This window comes from Protopterus annectens, chromosome 2.part0 (genome assembly GCF_019279795.1).
Source record: "Protopterus annectens isolate FY-2018-M chromosome 2.part0, PAN1.0, whole genome shotgun sequence".
In the NCBI taxonomy this organism is placed as follows: domain Eukaryota; kingdom Metazoa; phylum Chordata; order Ceratodontiformes; family Protopteridae; genus Protopterus; species Protopterus annectens.
Window position 1 is genome coordinate 1,987,884,331 of NC_056728.1, and position 24,528 is coordinate 1,987,908,858.

The following is a 24,528-nucleotide window of genomic DNA, read 5'->3' on the forward strand; positions in this document are numbered from 1 at the left end:
GGTGGTTCACCTACTAAGACAAAATTTTAAATTTGAATTTTGACTGCCGTCAGTTACACAATTAAGACCGGTGCTGGTGCGCTGCCATCAGCAATTTGGATAGTACTGATTGAAGAAAATGAACTTACCATCTATCTATCTCTGTGGCACAAGCTGTAAATATCTTAAGTTGTGAGCAATAACAGAAATAATGGTGGATTCAAATCTAGACTACTAATACTTTTACTTATGGATTCAGACTAAGTCTTTAACTGTATGATAAATACTATAGTCTTTGTGAGTTGATGTTACAAATGTTTTGTTGTTGGAAACAACTATTCATATTACTAATAACATTTGATATGCATGGTGTAAAATATGACAGTTTGTAAAGAAAAATAATAGAAAATCAGTAACATAAGAAATGTAGAATATGTATAATATATGATGGATTACATATATAGTAATAGGATCCGCAGGCATTGACTTTTCACAAGCATGAGATCATATTGATAATGCAGACTAGTTGCAAGGAGTTTGTGCCTGGGACATCATCTGACTTGCCACCTACCCCAGATTGATGTTAAGGAGATAGGAAAAAGCTTGTCCAACTCAAACTGGTTTTATGCCATAGCAAAGAGGTATTTTCTGCAAATAAAATAACTCCTTACTGCAATACTGAAATTTTATAATGAGAACAACATAGCAAGCAACTTTGCTATGCCATAACAAAAAGCTAATGATTTATTATTACACTTATCACACACTATAACTTAAGTAGCTGTCATTGCTTAAATGCTTATAAATAATGCTTTCATAAATAGGTAAATAAGTTTCACAAAAAACTGATAAATCCAAAAAAGTGGAATAAACAAACAGACAGCTAAAAATCAACTTATTTATTGATGTAGTAAATCCACATTAAGAGGGCAGCCATGGTGGTGCAGCGGTTAGCATTGTCACCTCACAGCAAGAGGTTCTCCAGTTCAGTCCTAAGCTGGGGAGCCTTCTGTGCATAGTCTGCATGTCTTCCCTGTGGTCGCGTGGGTTTCCTCTGGGTGCTTGGGTTTCCTCCGGGTGCTCCAGTTTCCTCCCAAAGACATGTTGTATTTGGATTGGACACTCTAAATTGGCCCTAGGCATGAGTATGTGCATGTGTGTGCCTTCTGTGGAAGGTTGGGCACCGGGCTGACAACTCAACACCATAAAACTCCACTGCCAATCATGAACAGACGGGTGATCTGCTGTGGCGACACCTAACCGGGAAAAGCCAGAAGAGGAAGTAAATCCACATTTTTAGCTTTCATCTTGTTAAAAAGACTTCATCAGAATGTGAAAGCATAGCAACTGATGCAGTATAAAGAGGCTAATCTAACCACCTGACTAATTAAGTAACTAATTACAAATTTAAAACTAAAACTGGATTACTGCCATGATAAATATAAACACCTTTATTAAACTTCCCTCAACAAAAATGTCCATATAAATCTAATAAAATGTTAGTATATGCATTAATTTAAAAAGATACAGATGAATTAAAACAAACCACTGTAAAACATTAAGGTGAAAAAACATATAAACCAAACCACATGCAAAATACTACCTCAATGAAAAGGAGTTTCTGTCCTAAACTAAACCACTACTCCTGCCAAATGTTAAAGGGCCCTCATAGCTTTAAGCATCAAAACACTTCTTATGGGCACCACATCATTTAGACCTGGAAAAACATAGCATGACATCTGAGTTGTCATTTTAATTCCTTCAGCTCTAAAAATTCATCTACTGGTGCCCCTCTCAGACCTAGGTCAATATGATGGATAATTGCAAATTTAAAAGAATGGGTAGGGTCAACATTAATGTGCTTAAATAAAGCATTATTGCCATCCCTTTTCTTAATGCAATATTGGTGTTGGTAAATACGGTCTCTAAAGGCTCTTTTCATCTTGCCTATATAAAATCCTTCACAGCTCTGGCACTTGGCAACATAAACTTCTCCATTACTGCCACAGTAGTATTTATGTGATGACATTATTATTTTCTGACATGACACCAGAGAAAAGTTAGAGGAATTTTTCCTATTTATGAACAGTTCCACCAGCTTCTTGGAATTTACCATAAATGTTCAGAATAAACAAATTATGTAATGGTGAGTGTGGAAGAGAGGTGAAGAACAGAGTACAGGTAGGGTGGAATGGGTGGAGAAGACTGTCAGGAGTGATTTGTGACAGACAAGTACCAGTAACAGTGAAAGGGAAGGTCTACAAAAGGGTAGTGAGACCAGCTATGTTATATGGGTTGGAGACAGTGGCATTGACAAAAAGGCAGGAGTGAGAGCTGGAAGTGGCAGAATTAAAGATGTTAAGATTTGCACTGGGTGTGACAAGGATGGACAGGATTAGGAATCAGTATATTAGAGGGTCAGCTCAGGTTGGACAGTTTAGAGACAAAGTCAGAGAGGCAAGATTGAGTTGGTTTGGACATGTGTTGAGGAGGGATGCTGGGTATATTGGGAAAAGGATGCTAAGGATGGAGCTGCCAGGTAAGAGGAAAAGAGGAAGGCCTAAGATAAGGTTTCTGGATGTGGTGAGAGAGGACATGCAGGTGGTTGGTGTGACAGAGCAAGATGCAGAGGACAGGAAGAAATGGAAACAGATAATCTGCTGTGGAGACCCCAATGGGAACAGCGGAAACAGAAGAAGAAGTTCAGAATGAACAAATGAATTATCTAGATGTTAGCATTATTAACAACAGGGCAACCAGGGAGTTTATTTCTACTTTGTTTAGAAAGCCAACATGATCCAACACATTACTGCATTTCAACAGTTGGCACCTCCTTCACCCGAAGAAATGTCTGGTGAAAGGACAATGTGTTAGGTTAGTCAGGATAGTGAGTAATGAAGGGAAATGTTGGAAACTTTGAGAAATGTTGGTCAAGAGAGAGTACCCCTTATTGTTCCTTGATGGTATTTTTAAAGAAGTAAGCAAAAAGATGGGCAGGGGTATATACACCCCGCTGTTGGGAAGAACTGGTGGTGCCATTGCAACTGATGGGTCCGAAGATGGTAGTTCAGATCAAGATAGTAGTTATGCCTTTGGTAAGGCTTTGGTACTGCCCTTTAATTTACATTTTGACTAAATTAGGTCCATTATTGTTAGAAATTGGAACACATTTGCAATCTAAACAGTCTATTCTCTATCTGAAATGCCCAGCACTTGCTCCTAAAGCATTTTTATACAGATAAAGCATTCTTAAACGAAAAAGGAAGTACTTCATTCACCTAAATCCCATTGAGTACCCATTTCCCTATAGGTCCATTCTGATTCAGTTACACAGCAATCCTATACACTATTCTAGCATGTCGAATGGTCAGTTGCTGGCGTCCTCTCCTGTTCAGCTGGTGAATCTGGGAATCTTGAGGCAATGTTACAACTGCCTCATGTACACAGACAACCCTCTCCTCCTCCCAACAAATACAAATATATGTGGGAGATGCAACTATATAGCCAAACTGGAGGCTGAGCTCTCTCAACTCAGTACTGGCAAAACCAGTCAGGAGGAGAAGGTAACCACGCACACCACAATCCCAGTCTCACATAGACCTATCATAACTGCAAACCAAACACATAAACACACAAAAACATACTCGGAGGCCCTAATTAAAAATCTACCAAAACAACAGAGGTCTCCAAAGCAGACACCCAAGTGACCACTACCTCAAGACATAGCACATGCAACACATAGTTCACAAAGTCAGTGTGCTAAACAGTCACAGCCCTTAAGGCTAAACAACATGCCAGATACACTTGTAATAGGTGACTCCATAGTCAGACACACTGACGTCCCGCTCACCAGACTGAACAAGGAAAGGGTTACAGTAAGCTGCCTGCCGGGCGCTAGAATCCGCCACATAACACAAGCACTCAGGTCACTCCAAAGCAAGTACAAATATGACTCAGTCATTGTCCATGCCGGTGTGAATGACCTGAGATGTACCTCCCTGGACTACATGAAAAGAGACATAGAGGAGCTCTCTGATTATGTAGCCGAGGCTGGTATGACCCTGACCCTGAGCAGCATCTTACCCTCACCAAGAATGATGCCACAGTACAGAGACAAAATGATCAGCTTTAACAATTGGTTTAATTACTGGTGTCATTCTAAGGGGATCCAATATCTGTCCGCTTGGGATGACATGCTTGACAAGCCACACTGCTTCGCAAGGGACGGCTTGCACCTGTCAACCCTGGGCTTCTGGATATTGGGCAAGGCTCTTGCCACCCCCATAGTGCCTTTTTTAGGGAAGGCTCAAAAGACAAACCCACCTCCCTAGAAAACACAAGTGAAAAAAAACTAAGGGTAATGCTGCTCAATGCCAGAAGTCTAAACCTCAAGATGCACGCTCTCAAAGCCCTCCTCAGTATGGAGAACATCGATGTCTGTGCAGTGACTGAAACCTGGTTCAAAAATCCTGAGAGCACCCCAGCACTACCAGGTTATACCTCATATCATGCTTTCCGGCCCCAAAACTTGGACTGAACCACAAAAGGAGGGGGAGTCTCCATATTCATCAAAGATACCCACTCCTCCAGGTTAGTGGCAATGCACGAAGCATCGGAGACCATCCAGGTGCAACTAACCATAGGCACAACTGCCCTACAGTTTGTAGCATGCTACAGACCACCCACTCAAACTCAGGAACCCCACTCAGCCTTCCTGAAGACACTGGAGAGTATGAATGTCTCTCCAAATACCATCATATTGGGAGACTTCAACTACCCAAACATACACTGGGAACATTACTCAAGCCCCAACACCCTAGCCAAAAGGTTCCTAGAATTCATAAACTCAAATGCGATGGAACAACTAGTCACCACTCCCACAAGAGGAGATAATATACTAGACCTGATCATCACAAACATGGGGACTAAATGCTCCACACCGGAAGTATTCCCCTCATTGGTGAGATCAGACCATAAATTAATCTCACTGTTAATCTACATCCCACCCCCACCCCCTGCACAGAAGACACAGTGAAGAATTTCTCAAAAGCCGACTTCACACTTCTTAAGACTGAAGTGGTATCTTTAAAGGCCCCTGAGCATGTGGAAACCACAACCCACACCACTGAATCCTTTATAAATGCCTTCTACGGACACCTTCAAGAATGCATGGATCATGCGATCCCTAATAAAACCAAGACCCATTCCCACAAAGGCAGGCGTCCTGTCTAGTGGACCCCAGCCATTAACAAAGTTTACAACAGGAGGAGGAAGCTACTACATGACAGAGCAAAATCCCCAAAAAGGAAGGCATCTCTGATCAGTACTAGCAAAAAACTTCGATCACTCATAAAATCATCCAAGGCCAACTTTGAGAGAAAAATCGCAAAAGACACAAAAGACAATCACAAGGCCTTTTTTAGCTATGTTAGAAACCTGGGTGGAAACTTCCAGATATGCTCAGAGTTAGTCCAAAATGACACAAAATACACTGAACCCACAGATATTGCCAACATTCTGGTAGACAGGTTCAGTGCAAATTTCTCCACCCCCTCCCTCCCAAAAGGAGAAATATCTATCCCAGCAGAGTGTAGCCTCCCTAACATCTCAGATGCTCAGGTGAGAGCCGCCCTCTCCAAAGCTAAAAACACAGCATCAATGGGACCAGATGGTGTCCTGGGCTGTGTGCTACATGAACTCCAAGAGGAACTAAACCTGCACATAAGGCTGCTGTTTAATCTTAGCCTTACTACAGGATATGTACCCAAAGAGTGGCGTACAGCAACAGTGGTCCCACTCCACAAAGGAGGTGCTTCTACAGACCCCGGAAATTACCGCCCCATAAGCTTGACGAGCCTGGTCTGCAAAGCTATGGAAAGGATCATTATGGAACTCATAAACAAAGACATTGGGGACCTACAGACATTGGATCCTACCCAATTCGGCTTTGTCAAAGGCAGATCCTGCCTTTTGAACCTAGTCAACTTTTTTGAAACAGTCACTAAGGCCATCGATGAAGGTAAGGCAGTTCACACAGCCTACCTTGACCTTGCAAAAGCCATCGACACAATACCCCACTTGGGCATCATTGACAAACTCACCAGCTTAAATGTAAACCCATATGTCACAAGATGGGTTGCAAACTGGCTCAAGGACAGAACCCACAAGGTCAGAATTGCTGGAGCCATGTCAGACTCTAAGCCAGTCACAAGCGGTGTCCCACAGGGCTCAGTCCTGGGACCCCTCTTGTTCGGCATTTATTTTTCCGTGGTGCAAGCAAACATAGAAGGATTGTGGCTGACAAAGTTTGCAGATGACTGCAAACTGGGCTCCATAATTGATACTCCAGCGGACACAAGCATCCTTCAGAAAGGCCTCATAGAAATGGATAACTGGTGCCAGAGCCATGGCCTTAAACTGAATGCCAAAAAATGTATAGTCATACCCTTTGGGAAAAACAAGGTACCCACAAATTACCACATAGGTGGTAATCCATTAAGTACAGAAGAGGTAATCAGGGACCTAGGGACCCAAGTCGACAGTAACCTCTCATTTGACACTCACATTGCCAAGGTGGTTAGGAAGACCTTCTATATTGCTCACCTTATTATGAAGGGATTCACATCTAGATCAAGAGAGGTCATTGTGCCCCTGTACTCTTCTCTTATCAGGCCCATGATTGAGTACAATGCCCCATTTGGGATGTATCTTACCCGACACCTGCAGCAGTTAGAAAGACCCCAAAAGTTCCTCACCAAGAGGATAAAGGGTCTCAAACATGTCATACGCTGCCCGGCTGAAGAAACTCCAGCTCTATTCAGTCGCATACCGCCTACTCAGAGGTGATCTATGCCTGACGTACAAGGCCATGTCCAATCTGGAATTAATGGACATGCTCCACCTCAGAAAATCCAAATCCATCAGAGCCATGAGAGCAAGAGATTTGAACTTCAACACAGAAATAAATAGGACGTGCTGGAGGGACAGATTCATAACCCAGAGGCTCCCTACACTCAGGAACAGAATCCCAGTCCATGTTAGGGAGAACCCCTCACTAACTCTTTTCAAGAGAAATCTTGACGAGTGGATGGGAGATCGTAGGTTTACCCCGGGGGTCATCTCTGTGTCACTACTAGACAGAGGCACAGTAAACTAAACCCTAAATGGGCGTAGTATTCTCATCCCAAGGTGTGGTGAAAGCCACACACACTCTGGCTAGGCTTATAAATGCCCTAGGGCAGATAGCCTAGTATGAACCTATGAACCTATGATGATGTCAACTTAAATAAAGTGGGAGAAAAAACAACTATTGTGTACAAAAAGGACATTAGTCTCAAACATTGCTGGAGAGGCCCCCATGAGAGTTACTAATGGGCGGATGGTCAAATGTGGCCATTGCAGGCAATGCAAATATATTTTTGAAGGTACTAGCCTGGTATTACAAGTTTATGGGAAGACTGAACTGTCACAGAAATACTATTATGGCAGTAAGGGAGTTGTTTATGTGGCCAAGTGCCAGGGCTGTGAAAGATTTTATATAGACAAGATGAAAAAAGCCTTTAGGGACTGTATTTACCAACACCAATATTGCATTAAGAAAATGGATGACAATAATGCTTTGTTTAAGCACATTAATGTTGACCCTACCCATTCTTTTAAATTTGCAATTATCCATCATGTTGACCTTGGTCTGAGAGGGGCACCAGTAGATTAATTTTTAGAGTTGAAGGTATTAAAATGACAGCTTAGGTGTCACGCTACTATTTTTCCAGGTCTAAATGCTGTGGTGCCCATAAGAAGTGTTTTGAGGCTTAAAGCTATGTGAACCCTTTAACATTTGGCAGGAGCACTGGTTTAGTTTATGACAGAAGCTTCTTTTCATAGAGGTAGTATTTTGCATGTGGTTTGGTTTATATGATTTTTCACCTGTAATGTTTTACAGTGGTTTGTTTTAATTCATCTGCAGCTTTTTAAATTAATGCATATACTAACTTATTATTGGATTTATTTGTACATTGTTGTTGAGGGAAGTTTCATAAAGGTGTTAATATTTATCATGGCAGAAACCTAGTTTTAGTTTTAAATTTGTAATTAGTTGATTAATTAGTCAGGTGGTTAGGTTAGCCTATTTATATTGCATCAATCGCTATGCTTGCTCATTCTATTGAAGTCTTTTTAAAAAGACGAAACCACTTAATGTGGATTTACTACATCAATAAATAAGTGGATTTTCAGTTGTCTGTTTTTTCCACTTTTTGGATTTATCAGTAATGCTTTCATGTTAGAGGATGCATCACCTTTTCATCAGAATCACCTTTTCATCAGAATCACTGATCACACCCCTAGCAGCTTTTGCCCTGAGGTATCTGCCTCCTTTGTCCCACCCATGCAATGTTTTTCACATGTGTAGTCTAACTGCACACTCACCTTACAGTAGTTTAGTGTAGTTGTCCCTCTAAAAAAGTTGAACTGGCCACTCCACTGGGGAATTCTAAAATTGTGCTTTTTCATCGTCTCTTGCTACTTTCTACTATACATATATATTTGAATCCCTATAATCATTTTCCCCAAAAAGGCCATCAAGAGGCATACCTTATTAATGTGATTTTTTTATTGATTTCCTTTGGGAAGAAACATGTCATAAAAGGTCACACAAAAGGAACTGGAAGCATATGATCATCAGAAAAAGGGAAGAGTAAGCAGAAGACCGTACATAAGGAAACAGGAAAGGAAAGGATGGAAGAGGGTTTGGAAGAAAGGATACTTTATTGGGTGGGGCAGGTGCCTGTTTTGATTAAGAAAGGAAGAAGGGTAGGATGTCAGTAAGAAGGTACAGGAAGGAAAGATGGTATAGGGATGGCAGCAGCAGAAGGCAAACAAATGTGGACAAAGATCAACACGGAAGGTAATGAGAGAAATAGGGATAACACAGTGGACGTACACATACAGACAGATGGAGGGTGTTCAGTAATGAGGAGGATTAGACTACAAATGGAGGAGGGAAATGAAACAAAAGGAAGAGGAGCACCATAATGGGAGACAGGGTGGGGTTATGGCTTCCCAGGGCAGTACCCAGCAATAAGTCAATATCCTCTGCAACTACCTTCTTTGCTGTGTCCTACCTCTGTCAGTATGCTGAACAATGCCAGACAGTGGTGAAAATATGCTGGTCACAAAAATATATTCTCCAGGTGGCCAGGGTGATGTCAAGCCACTGGTTTACAAGAACTGGCATTACGTCCTGTATTTCCTGCTACATCACATAGTGGGATTTACTGGTAGTGTCCTCAGAGGTGACAGGACATACTCCTCTGGAGATACACCACTGGAGGCCAACAAAGAACTGCCAAGACACCAATACCTGGATGATGCATGTCACCCAAGGAGAGGCACAAGGTGTGAACTGTGGATCTCATTTTGTTGACTTCCCTTTCTTGTCCTTTGCATTGTGCGAGTATAACTAATAGCCAAAATTATCTTCTGCATCATATAGGTTCAGAGGTTTATAGATTAGTACTAGTCTTACTGCCTCATGGGTCATTTTAAGCCTGGCTAATTATCACACATTAATTTCAAACCCTGCACTTGTATCTGTAAGGTAGGCAACTTAACCATTATGCCAGCCTCCCTACCATATGGAGGTGAGAGAGAGAGGTAAAGGGTAAGTTAATGAAGAGGGCAGTCAGTTTGGCAGTTTTGCTTTGCAGATACTCATGGAGATAATGCTTTTTCCAACAGTATCTCAGGTTGTGACTGATGGGGGGGATGACATTTTTACTTATGTTTTCAAGGATTCTGCTTGGAAATGAACACGTTTCTGTATCTATATCTGTATCTATATGACTGTATCTATATCTATCTAACAAGATCTATATGTACTGTGTATATATATATATATATATATATATATATATATATATATATATATATATATATATATATATTATCTTTTGATTGTATGTCCTTCGTTGTTGGTATGGGAGGATTTTCCTTTATGTGGTACTCATTTGAGGGAGGAGGGTGTCATGCTCTGTTGTGAATCACTGGTGTAACTCTGAGGATTGGCCAAAGTACTTTTTCCATCTTTGCTTCAGGGATCATGGTTTACTGTGGTGGTTCTTAAAATTCATGGTACTTATGTGGAATGTATTGTAATATATCTGCAATAAGTTGATCTAGACTATGGATGGGGAATGTGGCACTAATATATAAGTGTACCACTCAGTCTGAAATCCCTTCTAGAGGGTGTCAGTGACATTCTCAAAGATGGTTTGACTTAAGCCTCAATGTAATGTGATGGTGAACACATACAATGGTCAGGGATCTTACACCAGTGGCCCAAGTTCATGATGCCTGCATATCTGTTTTCTTTTACATTTTGTGTCATGGGCAGGGGGGGTGAAATAAAAATTAATACATGTGCATCAGTAGGTCCTATAGTGCTGCAATACTTAGTGGGACAGATATGGTATGGGGAAACACAATATTATCCAGCCATCGATGTGGTGGGTGCTTTATGTTTGATGTTATGTGCCCATGAATCATAGAACACATGCCATGTTGCACAAATACATTTCTGAAGACAAGGGATTTTGTCACAGGTACATGCTGTTCTTTGGTGTGTGATGATAACTCCCACATGATTTAATGTTGACTACCACAACATGGCAGGCACCTTTACTGGTGGAATTTGCCTCTTTGTTTGTCAGATGTAAATCAGTTCAGATCATAACACAAACACTCACCCACATAAGTAGCCCCTCACATGCCTGCTGCTGACACCTGTCACTGTGACCCTTCCCATGTGTGCATATGATGACAGCTGCATCCTGCTTTCAGTACTCTTTTACCAGAGTGACCTGTGTCTGTGGCACATCATGGCCGATCAATGCACAGCATGGCCAATCAATGCACAGAAGCATAACCTGATGTTACTCCTGCTTGTTTCTGGATCATGCAGCTGGATACCACTAGAGACATCTGGACGATGAAGGTATGCTTTTATCAACCAGAACACATTTAATAATGCTTCATGTTAGTGACAGGGTGATGTTTTAAGCGTTCTTTGATAAGATCTGTGGGTTTCCTATCAGTATCATTAGGGATGTGGAATATGTATTCAGGCCATTGAATTGAAAGAAAGAATGTCTAGACACTTCCAGAGGGGCACTGCAAAATAGCTAAAAATCTGCAATTAAATATTTGTATTGTGTGGTATGCTGCACCTTTCATCCCTGACAAAAAAGGTAGCATCTGCACCAAAGCTACTGGTCATGGCACACTCAACTCAGAATAAAATGAAGCATGAAGCATCACACCCAGGTTTTACAGGGTGCATCTACTTGCCACACTGTGCATCATTCAGCACCATGCCCACTCAGGTTAGTTACTATCAGAGTACAGTCATAATTGTTTGCACAGACAGGGGACATAGTGGCAGGTGATAAAAAGTGAACATGTTATCTTTATACTCTAGGATGTTGTGAGAAGTCAAAGATCACGTCCACTGGTGGTGGGATCGATCTGCAACAAAATAGTAAGTGAGTCTACCCATTGTGCTTGTGTGCTGTATTTGGGCTCAATGCTGTCTGTGAGAGCTCAGTGTTGTCTGTGACAGGGAAAGGGTACAACTACAGGACCATGCGCTTGTGATTTAATAGGGCATCTCTTATGCTGACACTGATGAGCAGTATCCCTCATCACTTGGATTATGCCCATGACCTTTGGTGGCAGGACTTGTTCCCACATGTGACAGTGAAGGATTAGCTTAATCAAGAGTGAACAATCTGGTGGGGCATCCAAATGTTGAGCCAGAGAAGTGGTATTTTACATGATAAACAGGATGCCCAGAACCACTGGTGACAGGGCATCTGTCTTCAGTTCACACTAAAGCTGCCTTATCAATAATCTGTGCAGTTTGAAATTGATGGCCTGTGCCAGACAACCTCATATTTAGACACCCCCATGTCCATGATTGGCATGGCATTCAGAAACAGACAGGCCAACAAACAGACCTCATGAAAGTACCTATGGTGTCAATGGCAGCAGCACAGTGTGTTCCCTGGCTATATACTCACTGTCAATGTGCACTTGGTGCACATCCTCCTGCAGGCCATGAAGCACACTGACCATCTCTATGATGCTGTAAGTGGCAGCCTTCTATGCCTGCTTCACTAACCTGCTCATCTGTTGGTTAATTCCGATGGTCTTAGCCACATCAGGGAAAGAGGGGAAGACCAGGCATCACTGTGGCATTACACTCCAATATCTCTCCCTTGTGGTGGATATTTGCATTTTGTGTCCTGCTGGTGTCAACTCTATATTGCTTTCTTGTCCAGGACTGCCCAACAGTGTAACAGGTGACTGCACAAACACACATGACACTATTGTCAGCACACACACTTATGCTTCTGTAACCCACTCTATCGTTTATACTGCTATGTATAACATACAGTTTTAGTGTATCTTAAGTAATATATGTTGTTGCTGCATTTTATTGCAGATGCAGTCCAGAGGTGCCTGTGAGGATAGATACACAGGTAGGCCTGGTCAGTCCTTCCTTGAAAACATGCAGTGGAGTGTCTTTACTGTAATGCAATACAGATTGTTAACCTGCTGCTTCTCCTACTAATACACAGGTGATTGGGAAAGTTTCCCTATGTTCCACTAAGTCATCCTGCAACAACTCATACCTTATCTATATTTCAACATCAAGAAATCTGACCCCCCCCAAAAAAAAAACACTATAAAAAAGCACTAAACCTTCCATATGGGAGGCCTGCCTCCCATTCAACCCTAACTCATCTATATTCCGAATATTCTGAATAAGCACCCATGCTTTGCTTTTCCTCGTGTAGCTGACTGAGTTTGTCCTACTATTCTAAATAAACAGCAATGAAAATAAGGGTAAAACAGCTGTTACATATTTAAAAGCATTTATCTTTCTCATGTGAAAAGTGAACTGAACTATTCTTTAACTGAGCACATAAATGTGAGGACAGGTTGAAGTACAAACCCTCAGCTGAACACTAAGTAACTTGCCACAATAAGTAAAAAAGCAAAAGTGATGTAAACAAGGATGTAAAGCAATATATCCAAATACATCACACACTGAATATGTACATTTCACACCCACAGACACGTGAAAAGGTTATATCTGAACACTACTGCTTTCATAGCTTCCTAAATGCATCAAAGGAATGATATAAAACTGTAATAGAATTAGCATAGTGCTTGTGTGTGTGTGTGTGTGTGTGTGTGTGTACATATATATATATATATATATATGTATGTGTGTGTGTGTGTTTGTGTGTGTATGTGTGTGTACAGTGTGTGTGTGTGTGTCTGTGTGTGTACATATATATATATATATATATATATATATATATATGTATGTGTGTGTGTGTGTTTGTGTGTGTATGTGTGTGTACACATACATACTTACACACAGACACACACGTGTGTGTGTGTGTGTGTCTGTGTGTGTACATATATATATATATATATATATATATATATATATATATGTATATATACACACACACACACATATATATGTGTGCACATACATACACACACACACACATACACATATAGATATAATATATAGATGGGTATATATATATATATATATATATATATATATATATATATATATATATATATATATATATATATATATAGGGAGAGCGAGAGAGAGAGAAAGGGAGTGTACAGCAGTCCTTCCTGCAACAAGCAAAAGGGGCAATATATATCAGTAGCCCAGAAAAAAAGGACATTACCAGGTACCTTGATTGGATATCATTGGAAGTATACATTAAATGTACAGACAATGGCTACATATAAAGAGGAAGCAATCTAATGATACAAATATTCAACTAATACAATGTTATATACAGCCATATCTATCAATTAGCATTTTAGAAGTTGTGTTAGAAATAAAGTGAGAAACACAAAGATTAACAGAAAAAAACATATATGGTAACTAACTATGTTCACATAGGCACAAATAGCTTAAGGCAGTCTTTCACATCTGCATTTTTAAAATAATGATAATTATTTTAATTAATACTTGCAAGTTAGCTGGGTATCTCATTTTGAATTTTAGAGAGGGCACCAGAAGCTTTCTGCATGCTGCTTTGCATGCTATTGTCATTAATCTAACTGATTTGGTAAGTTCTGACGTTCAACCAAACTGTGGGGTACTCCAAATGGTGACATACAGTTGTTTTTGCTTTTCTATGGCATTATTGTATATCTTCTCTGAAGTTGCGAAATGCAACTGCAAATGATAACGGTAGAGCCAGTGGATTACCTTTTGAGTTATACAGGTGGATACTTGTTCAGAGGAGCATGTAAGCTTCAAAATAATTTTCTGCAGAAAAACAGTGAATTGTCCTTCTTCATCTTCAAGGCCAACAGTTATGATATTGTTCCTTTAATACTATTCCATGTTTTTAATTTTACCTTTGAATTTGCAGATGTAGATTGCAGTATATGTCATTCTAAGCATTTTGTGATTCACTTGCCCATGATGGATTTTTGTTACTTGTATCTTAAATGGCTTGCCTGAGTTCTTTTACTGAACATGGCTTTTTGCATACTGTGGAGCTAACAGTGCGCTGGGATCCTGAGTTCTTTTACTGAACATGGCTTATTACATGCTGTGGAGCTAACAGTGGGCTGGGATCCTGAGTTATTTTACTGAACATGGCTTATTGCATACTGTGGAGCTAACAGTGGACTGGGATCCTGAGTTCTTTTACTGAACATGGCTTATTGCATACAGTGGAGCTAACAGTAGGTTGGTATTCTGAGTTCTTTTACTGAACGTGGCTTATTGCATACTGTGGAGCTAACGGTGGGCTGGGATCCTGAGTTCTTTTACTGAACATGGCTTATTGCATACTGTGGAGCTAACAGTGGGCTGGGATCCTGAGTTCTTTTACTGAATATGGCTTATTGCATACTGTGGAGCTAACAGTGGGCTGGGATCCTGAGTTCTTTTACTGAACATGGCTTATTGCATACTGTGGGGCTAACAGTGGGCTGGGATCCTGAGTTCTTTTACTGAACATGGCTTATTGCATACTGTGGAACTAACAGTGGGCTAGGATCCTGAGTTCTTTTACTTAGAATGGCTTATTGCATACTGTGGAGCTAACAGTGGACTGGGATCCTGAGTTATTTTACTGAACCTGGCTTATTGCATACAGTAGAGGTAACAGTAGACTGGGATCCTGAGTTCTTTTACTGAACATGGCTTATTGCATACTGTGGACCTAAAGGTGGGCTGGGATCCTGAGTTCTTTTACTGAACATGGCTTATTGCATACTGTGGAGCTAACGGTTTGCTGGGATCCTGAGGTCTTTTACTAAATATGGCTTATTGCATACTGTGGAGTTAACAGTGGGCTGGAATCCTGAGTTATTTTACCGAACATGACTTATTGCATACTGTGGAGCTTACATTGGGCTGAGACCCTGAGTTCTTTTACTGAACATTGCTTATTGCATACTGTGGAGCTAACAGTGGTCTGGGATCCTGAGTTATTTTACTGAACGTGGCTTATTGCATACTGGGATGCTAATAGTGGGCCGGGATCCTGAGTTCTTTTACTGAATGTGGCTTATTGCATACTGTGAAGCTAACAGTGGGCTGGGATCCTGAGTTCTTTTACTGAACGTGGCTTATTGCGTACTGTGGAGCTAACAGTGGGCTGGGATCCTGAGTTCTTTTACTGAACATGGCTTATTGCATACTGTGGAGCTAACAGTGGGCTGGTATCCTGAGTTATTTTACTGAACATGGATTATTACATGCTGTGGAGCTAACAGTGGGCTGGGATCCTGAGTTATTTTACTGAACATGGCTTGTTGCATACTGTGGAGCTAACAATGGGCTGGGATCCTGAGTTCTTTTACTGAACATGGCATATTGCATACTGTGAAGCTAACATTGGGTTGGGACCCTGAGTTCTTTTACCGAACATGGCTTATTGCATACTGTGGAGCTAACAGTGGGCTGGGATCCTGAGTTATTTTACTGAACATGGCTTATTGCATACTGTGGTGCTAAAAGTGGGCTGGGATCCTGAGGTCTTTTACTGAACATGGCTTATTGCATGCTGTGGAGCTAACAGAGGACTGGGATCCTGAGTTTTTTTACTGAACATGGCTTATTGCATAATGTGGAGCTAACAGTGGGCTGGGAGCCTGAGTTCTTTTATTGAAAATGGTTATTGCATACTGTGGGGCTAACAGTGGGCTGGGATCCTCAGTTCCTTTACTAAACATGGCTTATTGCATGCTGTGGAGCTTACAGTAGGCCGGGATCCTGAGTTCATTTACTGAACATGGCTTATTGCATACTGTGGAGCTAACAGTTGGCTGGGATCCTGAGTTCTTTTACTGAATGTGGCTTATTACATACTGTGGAGCTAACAGTGGGCTGGGATTCTAAGTTCTTTGACTGAACATGGATTATTGCATACTGTGGAGCTAACAGTGTGCTAGGATCCTGAGTTCTTTGACTGAACATGGCTTATTGCATACTGTGGATCTAACAGTGGGCTGGGATCTTGAGTTCTTTTACCTAACATGGCTTATTGCATACTGTGGAGGTAGTAGTGGGCTGGGATCCTGAGTTCTTTTACTGAACATGGCTTATTGCATACTGTGGAGCTAACAATGGGCTGGGATCCTGAGTTCTTTTACTGAACATGGCTTATTGCATACTGTGGAGCTAATAGTGGGCTGGGATCCTGAGTTTGTTTACTGAACATGGCTTATTGCATACTGTGGAGCTAACAGTGGGCTGGGATCCTGAGTTCTTTTACTGAACATGGCTTATTGCATGCAGGGGATCTAACAGTGGGCTGGGATCCTGAGTTCTTTTACTGAACCTGGCATATTGCATGCTGTGGAGCTAACAGTGGGCTGGTATCCTGAGTTATTTTACTGAACGTGGCTTATTGCATAATGTGGAACTAACAGTGGGCTGGGATCCTATGTATGTTTACTGAACGTGGCTTATAGCATACTGTGCATCTAACAATGGGCTGGGATCCTGAGTTCTTTTACTGAATGTGGCTTATTGCATACGGTGGAGTTAACAATTGTCTGGGATCCTGATTTCTTTTACTGAACATGGCTTATTGCATACTGTGGAGCTAACAGTGGGCTGGGATCCTGAGTTCTTTTACTGAACATGGCTTATTACATACTGTGGAGCTAACAGTGGGCTGGGATCCTGAGTTCTTTTAGGGAACATGGCTTATTGCATACTGTGGAGCTAACAGTGGGCTGGGATCCTGTGTTCTTTTACTGAACATGGCTTATTACATGCTTTGGAGCTAACAGTGGGCTGGGATCCAGAGTTCTTTTACTGAACATGGCGTATTGCATACAGTGGAGCTAACAGTGGGCTGGGATCCTGAGTTCTTTTACTGATCATGGCTTATTGCATACTGTGGAGCTAACAGTGGGCTCGTATCCTGAGTTCTTTTACTGAACATGGCTTTTTGCATACTGTGGAGCTAACGGTGGCCTGGGATCCTGAGCTCTTTTACTGAACATGGCTTATTGCGTACTGTGGAGCTAACAGTGGGCTGGGATCCTGAGTTCTTTTACTGAACATGGCTTATTGCATACTGTGGTGCTAACAGTGGGCTGGGATCCTGAGTTATTTTACTGAACATGGCTTATTGCATACTGTGGAGCTAACAATGGGCTGGGATCCTGAGTTCTTTTACTGAACATGGCTTATTGCATACTGTGGAACTAAAAGTTGGCTGGGATCCTGAGATTGTTTACTGAACATGGCTTATTGCATACTGTGAAGCTAACAGTAGGCTGGAATCCTGAGTTCGTTTAATGTACATGGCGTATTGCATACTGTGAAGCTAACAGTGGGCAGTGATCCTGAGTTATTTTACTGAACATTGCTTATTGCATGCTGTGGAGCTAACAGTGGGTTGGGATCCTGAGTTCTTTTACTGAGCATGGCTTATTGCATACTGTGGAGCTAACAGTGGGCTGGAATCCTGAGTTCTTTTATTGAACATGGATTATTGCATACTGTGGAGCTAACAAGTGGGCTGGAATCTTGAGTTCTTTTACTGAACATGGCATATTGCATGCTGTGGAGCTAACAGTGGGCTGGGATCCTGAGTTCTTTTACTGAACATGGCTTATTGCATACTGTGGAGCTAACATTGGGCTGGGATCCTGAGTTCTTTTACTGAACATGGCTTATTGCATACTGTGGAGCTAACAGTGGGCTGGGATCCTGAGTTCTTTTACTGAACATGGCTTATTGCATACTCTGGAGCTAACAGTGAGCTGGAATCCTGAGTTCTTTTACTGAACGTGGCTTATTGCATACTGTGGAGCTAACAATGGGCTGGGATCCTGAGTTCTTTTACTGAACGTGGCTATTGCATGCTGTGGAGCTAACAGTGGGCTGGGATCCTGAGTTATTTTACTGAACATGGCTTATTGCATACTGTGGAGCTAACAGTGGGCTGGGATCCTGAGTTCTTTTACTGAACATGGCTTATTGCATACTGTGGAGCTAACAGTGGGCTGGGATCCCGAGTTCTTTGTCTGAACATGGCTTATTGCATACTGTGGAGCTAACAGTGGGCTGGGATCCTGAGTTCTTTTACTGAACATGGCTTATTGCATACTGTGGAGCTAACAGTGGGCTGGGATCCTGAGTTCTTTTACTGAACATGGCTTATTGCATACTGTGGAGCTAACAGTGGGCTGGGTTTCATTGATTTCTCTCTGTTTCTTGAAGTAACAGTCTCAGCCAGACATTTTATTTTTCATTTTCCTCAGACCTTCTGGACATTGTTTGGAGAGGTGAAGTGTCAGAGCTTCTCCAGTCACTGTACAGATAATCCTTACGGACTTAACATGAGTGAGCGCTGTTAAGTGACATGAGTCCTGATATCTTCCAGTGATGCTTTGTGACACCCATTCCAATACTACACAATCTTTTCTTTTTGTTTTTCTATAAGCCTTATTCAGTATGACACTGGGGTAATTGGAACAAAGAAGTTTTAAGATAAAGTAAATCTATGTTAAATCATTCTGAATATTAAAGTAACATTAACTAGCAAGATGTGCTACAAATCTGTTAGTTGTCTCTCAGTGCTATGAACAACATACCTGAAATTCCATTATGAATAACAGAAGCTGTAACTACTGAATAGAGATAGTTAATTATTTAGATCCAATACTGGGATAGAATTTATTGGTCTGATTAAGAGAAATGCTTGAAAAAAACTGTTATATGTTGTTTGAACTTATAGATCAATGAAAGATGTTGTGAGATGAGTTTACGAAGTCCCTTAGGAACTAAAATCACTGTTCATCTGTCCCCAGGAGATAAAATGTGTTTTCAAAAAGGAAGCTGTAATTGCCTGTACAAAACACCCCTGGGGAGTATGTTGAAAACTACCTCAACGAGGGTAGAAACAGGCCAGAACTGGTATTCAAAATTAGACAATATAAAGAAAGAAAGAAAACAAAAGTTCATTATAACAGTAATTGTAAGGTATAACGAAGAAGGCTCAACTTATATAAAGGTGTATGATTGTTTGGAAAAAATGTTCAGACTCACTAAGAAGATACTGCAGATCTATAAATATAAATTCATAAAATTAATGAGATGCACAGAAGGGTAAAGTGGACAAAATGAGAGAAAAGAAGCATGTTTTAAACTTATAGAAGTGGCTCAGGGGCTGAAATGCAGATATATTTAATGTATTTACTTATTTATGCTTCATTTATATGTCGCGGTGGTGCAGCGGTAACGTTGCCTCACAGCATGAGGTTCTCCCATTCAGTTCTCGGCTGGAGCGTCTTCTGTGTGCAGTCTGCATGTCCTCCCCATGTCCTAAAGACATGCGTAGAATAGGCGTGCCTTTGTTGAAGGTTTGGCATCGAGCTGGCACCTCGGCACTGTAAAAATTTACTGCCAATCATTAGCGGACTGGAGTTCTGCTGTGCGACCCCTAACCTGGAAAAGCCGAAAGAAGCACTTATTTATAATTCATTTGTTAGCAGGATCTGCAGAATGATGACGACAGATTTTTCACAGCTATAGCATCAAGGACAAGGTAAAAAAGAAACTACCTAATAGTTGATTGCCTACAGTTTATAAAGAGTAAATAAAACAAAGCTACATTATTGAAATAATAATAAACATTGCAAATAGCATTGTGGAGAACTCATTTGGAAGTCTTCTGTTGGGTATCTATGCCCAGCTTTGCATTCTTCAGGCTACTAACTGTCAGCAGTGAACTGAAGCATGAGTATAAGGAAAAGTATGAGGTGTAGCCATAGTAACAGACACACCACTGATCATGTGTAGAGAAACTTCCATTAGTTTTGTAGTACATGGAGTACCCCAATTACACTCAAAAATCAGCTAAATTATAGCCTGCTTCAGCACTGCTAAAGAATGAGTCCCAACCTTAGCATTATTTGGAGTGGTGCTTAACAATTGTTAAGCATTCCTTACGCATTGTTAAGGTCGGGGCTACACTAAAAGCAGACAACACTGACCAGAATCAGCAGCAGCAGGACATGATATGGTTTCATTTCAATTCTGATTTATGCCTGCTGCCTGCTAAAGTGGACACACATTTTGAATTACAGTATTTCTCTAAGACAGGGAATATATGAGGACATCAACTACTTCTCCATTGCTTTACCAGCTTTTAAAGCTGGCTCATTTCGTGTTTTTGACATGGATGCCAAGATTCACCTCTCAAGCTTCACTCTCAAGGTGAATTTCTTGGCATCCGTAGCTCAAACACATAATATGCTCATTACAATTGGTGACCCAATCATAATCCTCTTTTTTTTTTTTTTAAATAAAGCAGAGAACAAAAATGTTTGCTGTTGAGGCAAGCATGTTTTTTGACATCTGGGACATCATATGCAGTAGTGTAAAAGTAAGAAATGTATCCTTGGCAAATCATACTAAGCTTGTTTTCTTGTCTGAAAGGTATAAAATGAACATAGATTGCTCAAAGTCAAATCTCTGTGCTTTATCAAAATGTTTAGAAACAAGAAGTGCCAACTTATTACTGTTGTTGTTTTGTTTTGGTAATTCACCAGTTTAATTTGCATCTTATTTGAGAACCTGAATACAATTTATTTAACACTACACTATTTGCTTTTTAATGAGTATTCACAACTGCACTTCTGCTGTTTGTGTGCATTTTTAACAAACGATTTGGTGCAAATTCTGCAAAATGAGAAACAAATGTATTGTAGATAACTGACCATTAGATACTATGCGAAATGATATATTCAAGAACACTTAATCTAAGCAATTCTGTAAAATCAAATACAATTAAGGTACACAGAGGAAACTTAAATGGACATAGAGACAACAAAACCCACATAGACAGGAAATGTAGGTGAATACTGACTAGGGTACTACCTAACTGAAAGAACAACAGTAATCACTGTTTCACACATATCCACGTTATTCATCAAACCAAAACTGTGTCTGTTTTATAAATCACACTGCAAATGGAAAATATTTATAAAGAATAGCTAAGTGGTTTGACCAGACCAAGGCCTCCATGGAATATAATTTTGTAGTTGGTACAGCTAAAAAGGCCCTTCTTTACCTGTATAGATATATGCTGTTATGTTTCCTTAAATGAGATAAACTGAATCATGTATGACATCAAGCTATTCCATCTTATGTTTATAGACATAATTTAATTTGCAGTAAGTGCAAGGAATGTATGGGTCTTAATATTTTCTAATATTTTTATTTCTGTCATTAATAGATCTTTCCCATCACTGTTGTTGTTGTTTATAAGTAAGATGACAAATATCTGCCTCCAAAAAAGAATCATGACATCTCCCTTACTGATAAATGAATTATTTATCAAGGGCAGTTCAGTATTTGCAACCACTTTGGTCATATCAGCTAAGAAGAATTAGAATAAAACACACGAGTTCTGTGTTTTTTTTCTAAGTTTTTTGGGACAGGGCTATTAGACTCTAAGCTATTATTATATTATTTAACTGGATAAGTGAATTGGCCACAGAAGGATACTAAATATAATATGTATGACCATGTTAAAGTAGCCAGCTAACATGTTTTCAAAGATAGGAGAAAAGAGGAGTACCAGAAAAAGCCTACACAGACACTGGAAGAACATACACACTCCAATCAGAACAGAACACTGGACACTGACAGTGTGAGTCAAATGCCTTAACCACAAATGAACTGTCCATCAGTGTGTCAGTACACTAAAATGGTTAAGAGGTCTGAGTGGTCTGAAAAGGAATTAGAAGATATAGCAGTGCAATGTTAGAATGCCTGTCACCTCAGAGAAACGAGCCTTTCATTTTACAGGGTTCCTATTAGAACGACGAAAACGCATTTTGTCGAATGCGTTTTCATCGACACCTAAAGAGTGAACAGGCAAAACAGCAAAGTGGCTGTTCAGCAAATTCTTTCCCTGGGAAAGAAGTCGTTTGACTGCTTAAGTGCTTTGCTGTGTTCTGCACTGTAGTGTGGTCCCTTGTCCAGTATAGCTCCTGAGCATAAATTTGCAACAGTTACTGACCTTAGGGTTAGGGTACAGGTTAAGGTAAGTGCATATGTATGAAAGTGTTTACTGTTTTTTTTTTTTTGCATTAGATGTACAGTTTAGTTAAGAGCATATGTGTTTTAAGCTGTTTACTTTCGTTTTGGGGGGACAGAATTAGGGTTAAGGTACGTGTGTATGTGTTTGGAACTGTTTACGTAAATGTGCAACAGTTACTGACCTTAGGGTTAGGGTGCAGGTTAAGGTAAGTGCATATATTTTAAAATGTTTACTTTTTTTTTTGCATTAGATATATGGCTGAGTTACGTGCATATGTGTTTTCAGCTGTTTACTTTTTGGGGGGGTAGAATTAGGGTTAAGGTATGTGTGTATGTGTTTGGAAGTGTTGACTGTTGTTTTTTTTTTGGTTGGAACAGCGATTTCTTTCCCTAGGAAAGAAATTGCTATTCTGAGGTGTCGACATTTTCAGCTTTCGCTGAAAAAGTGTCGATGAAACATCGTTCGCTGTTTTAAGCATTCAATGTTTTAATAAAAGACCCCATTTTACAGATGCATAAGTGAGAGAATAAATGTTTGGAAAGGAAATGAGAATGTCATAAAATGACTTTTGCGCTGCCCTCCCCCATCAATATGGACGCACAAAGTAAAACAGTTTTGTTTCATCATTTACTTTGTGCAGACATCAATAATCTAAGGGTACAATGTAATAGGCTTCCACAGTGCAATCTGATAGTTAAATCAAAGAACAGTAAAGACAGTCATAATTTAGGTAAGTGGTCCTTAGAGATTAAGAGATACTTCATAGGGGGGTGTTGCAGCCACTTCCCAGCACAGAGCAGAGACTGTTCTGACCAGTTTAATATACAGCAAAGACTCTTCATGTTAAACCTGCATACATTGCACAAAGAGGATAGTCTCAGCTGGATAGTGCTCTCAGGTGCAAATTTTGCACAAGGCCAATTCGCAGAGATGTGAGTTGTGGCAGAGCTCTTAATTTTAGGGACAGTCAACCAATATAATGTCCACAGGATCTGAAAGGAAAGAAAAAAAAAAAGAGGAAACATTACAAAACTGAATATTGTGTGGAGGTGATAATAAAGGGAACTAGTTTGTTCCTGGAGATGGAGGAAGGAGGACTGTGAGCTAAACAATGAGAAAATGTACTATTCTAAGAGTAGAGAGAAGGTAAGAGAGTTTAGGAAACTAAGGTCAAAATAGCCATAACATGAAGTGCAGTGACGGAGAAACACAGTGACAACTGTATGCAGCTGTATAGAGCTAATTGTCAGAATATAGCACTACATTGCTAAGCAAATTATAAGATAATTGTTTAGTATGCATCCATCAAATTAATCAGTATGCCAAAGGAAAGTTCTAAATACCAAATCATCAATAAATTAAATTATATGCATCTGAACATGTAACAACAGTTACAAAGTCAATAATCTCACAAGGTAATGAAATAAATGCTAGAATGTGATTAGATTAAACATGTTGATACATATTCCAAAGAGCTGATTGATTCATGGTTCTACTACATTGACCAGAGGAAGAGGAAGTACACGATAAAGAGAGGCATTGTCAAGAGCTGTATGTGGTGTGCACGGACTGCATGGAGTGAGCAAAGATGAGACATTACCTACCACATGAAGTCACAAAAAGGAGATAGGGTAGTGTGAAAATTGGGATTAACTGCATGTAAAAAGAAAGCTCTGCAATAATGTCAGTCACTCTTTCCTACTCTACTCCCTAAGAAATGCGGCATTAGTGTTAATGCCACATTGTGGTTTAAAAATTTTTTGTCTTGCAGATGCTTCAAAGTGCAAATTAAATTTACATCACTTTCTCTATCTCACATCTTCAAAGGTGACCCTCAAGGCTAGGCTCAGTAGGATGTCATAGTCATCAGCAGATCTGACACCACACTTGCCATTGTAATATAGCTGTTTGAAATTGA